Genomic DNA, 3,663 nt, shown 5'->3' with positions numbered 1-3,663 from the left:
CCCCCGGCTCTTCTTCTTGGGGCAGCTTCGTCCAGTGCCGGTGCTCACAGACCCCGTTCAAAGCGGTGCTGCTGCTGCTGCTGTTAGGACAGTCTGGGTTCTCCTGGAGGTCTCCCTGCTCCACTCCCACTCCCCTTCTCCTCCGGGGCCTTGGCCTTTTGAGGCCCTTCCCGTCCTAAGCGTGCGGAGTGGCCTTGCCAAAAGCAGGCAGTGGGATCGTGGCGCTCCTTCCTTAGGGAGCCCCTGCCTGACGGCTTCCTCTCTGATGGTCTTCGGGAACCCCGACCCTTTTTTTCCAGAAGGCTCTTGGGGCTGAGTGTGGAAACATGAAGGAGGAGGAAAACATTGTAGCTGCTGTGGGCTTCTGTCGTTTTTGGGTACCGTTGTTTATATCATCTATCGGGGGCTTTGACTTTATTGTGAGCTGCTTAATAGATTCCTATGGTTTAATATTTTAAGAACATAAGAGATGCCAATGTTGGATCAGGCCAATGGCCCATCCAGTCCAACACTCTGTGTCACACAGTGGCCAAAAATACCAGGTGCCATCAGGAGGTCCAGCAGTGGGGCCAGGACATAGAAGCCCTCCCACTGTTGACCCCCCCCCCCAAGCACCAAGAAGACAGAGCATCCCTTGCCCCAGACCGAGAGTTCCTATCTATACCTTGTGGCTCATAGCCACTGATGGTCCTCTGCTCCATATATTTACTTAATTCCCTCTTGAAGCCGTCCATACTTGTAGCCACCACCTCCTGTGGCAGTGAATTCCATGTGTTAATCAATCTTTGGGTGAAGAAGTACTTCCTTGTATCCATTCAAACCCAACTGCTCAGCAATTTCACTGAGTGCCCACAAGTTCCTGTATTGTGAGAAAGGGAGAAAAGTACTTCTTTCTCTATCTGCTCTATCCCATGCATACTCTGTCATGTCACCCCTCAGTTGTAGTTTCTCCAAGCTAAAGAGTCTTTAACCTTTCTTCATAGGGAAAGTGTTCCAACCCTTTTATCATTCTAGTTGCCCCTTTTCTGCAGCTTTTCCAATGCTACAATATCCTTTCTGAAATGTGGTGACCAGAATTGCACACAGTAGTCCAAATGAGGTCGCACCATGGATGTATACAGGGGCATTATGATCAATGCTCCCTCTAAGCTGTGGAGTCTTATGAGCAAAAATTCCACTTTGTGAGCTACTGGCATTAAAGTTGTGAGCAAGTGATTTGGCTACTGCATAAATTGGTTTGCTCTGAAGCCATCCTTCCTGATTTAGGACAAAACTGTGTGAGCCGGACTAGCTGATTTGTTTTCAGTTCCCTTCCTAATAATCCCCAGTGTAGCGTTGGCCTTTTTTATTGCAGTCACACACTGACTCTTGCTCAGTCTCCATCAGTTCGGACCCCATCAACGTGTATTGATAGCTAGGATTTTTTGCCCCAATGTGCATCCCTTTGCACTTGGCCACATTGAACCCCATTTGCCACATTAACACCCACTTGCCCGTCTTTGACAGATCCCTTTGGAGTGCCTCACAAGCCTCCCTGGTTCTCACCACCTTAAACAATTTAGTGTTATCCACAAGTTTAGCCACTTCACTGCTTACTCCCAACTTCAAATCATTAACAAACAAGTTAAAAAGCATCAGACCCAGTACTGATCCCTGCGGTACCCTACTGCTTACCACCCTCCACTGTGAAAATTGCCCATTTATACTCAGTCTCTGTTTCCTATTAGCCAGTTTTTGATCCACAAAAGGACTTGTCCTTTTATCCCGTGACTGTTGAGCTTACTTAGGAGCCTTTAATAAGGACATTTATCAAAAGCTTTCTGGAAGTCAAGGTAAACAACATAAATTGGGTCCCCCTTGTCCACATGCTTGTTCACACCCTTGAAGAACACTAACAGATTAGTGAGAGAAGATTTTCCCTTACAGAATCCATGCTGAGTCTTCCTAAATAGTTTTTGTTAATCAGTGTGCCTAATAATTCTCTCCTTAATAACAGTTTCCACCAAGTTACCCGGTATTGACACCAGACTGACCAGCCTGTAATTTCCTGGATCTCTTCTGGAACCCTTTTTAAATATGGGAATGGAGGCAGATTTTAAGGAAAAATTACATATTTTTGTCAGGAGATCCACAAGTTCACATTTGAGTTCTTTCAGAACTCTCGGATGTAGGCCATCCGGGCCTGGTGATTTATCCGTTTTTAAGTTGTCTATCAGTTGTAGAATCTCCTCTCTCATCACCTCAATCTGACTCAGGTCTTTCAACACCCCTCCCGAAATCGGCACTCATCTTCCACAGTGAAGACAGAGGCAAAAAATGCATTCAGCTTCTCAGCCATTTCCCTATTATCCTTCAGTACTCCTTTTACCCCTCGGTCATCCAAGGGCCCCACTGCCTCCCTGGCCAGTTTCCTGCTTCTAATGTGTTTGAAGAAAGTTTTATTGTTGGTCTTTACGTTTTTTGCTATATGCTCCTCACATTCCCTTTTTGCCAGCTTGATCACAGACTTGCATTTTATTTGCCACAGCCTGTGTTTTCTTTTATCAACTTCACTGAGACTAGCTTTCCACCACTTAACGCAGGGGTGTCGGACTCATTTGTTATGAGGGCCAGATCTGACATAAATGAGACCTTGTTGGGCCTGGCCATGTGTGTCATAAAATGTAATGCTAGGTAGTGGAAACATAAACTTTATAAAGAACACAAACACAAAGATTTTTTTTAACTTAAAATAAAAACATGCTTAAAACATTAGCTCTGTAAGCTGCAAACCTACTTTTGATTTATTGACATTCACCACAGAAATCTCATGCTCAGAATTCTGAGTCTAGGACCCAGGTTAAAACATGAAATGGCTGAGTGATTAAGAGAGTCTGGTGAAGCAAGCTCTGATGCAGCAGCAGCAGCAGCAGAACTGGAAGCAGGAGATGGCCTGATTGGAAGCCTTCTGGGGGCCTAATCCGGCCCTGGGCCACATGTTTGAGACCCCCAACTTAAAGGAATCCTTCTTACCTTTTACAGCTTTCATTACTTTGATTGTTAACCATGCAGGCCTTTTTCTACACCTATTTGTGCCTTTCCTAACCCGTGGTTTATATTTTATCTGGGCTTCTAGGACTGTAGTTTTAAATGGTCTCCAAACTTCCCCAGTGGTTTTGACCCTTTTTACTTTTCCTTTCAGTTTCCTCTTCACATGTCCCGTCATTTCAGAGAAGTTACCCCTTTTAAAGTTAAGTGGTTGTGTATATCCCATAGTCTGTATGAAGGGGTGGAGCAGGCCCCCCCTCTTTCTTATGTAAAGATAGAAAGGCAGTATGACTCAGTTACACAAGGTGCTATGAGAGATAGTAGAAGACAGTGTCAGCTGGTACTCTTCAAAGTGAGTGTGCTTTGAGACCACACACCCTGCCAAACCACTTGCACTTCATTTTTCTTTCCACTCTTTGCCTATTTCTCCTCTTCTCCACCATGGAACCTCTTTTTACCAGCCATAATACCTAAATTAAGCTTTCCTGTTCAGGGGCAGTATACCTCTGAGTATGTAATATTGAAGAAGGTCTTCTTGCCCCTTCTGTCAGTTTCCCAGACGCAGTTGGCTGGCTACAGAATGCTAAACTAGGAGGAAGTGACTTGTTTAGCCTATAGTTAGCTGGTCCTCCAGGG

Source organism: Gekko japonicus, unplaced genomic scaffold (assembly GCF_001447785.1).
Source record: "Gekko japonicus isolate JY-2015 unplaced genomic scaffold, Gekko_japonicus_V1.1 scaffold880, whole genome shotgun sequence".
Classification (NCBI taxonomy): domain Eukaryota; kingdom Metazoa; phylum Chordata; class Lepidosauria; order Squamata; family Gekkonidae; genus Gekko; species Gekko japonicus.
This window is presented reverse-complemented; position numbering follows the sequence as displayed.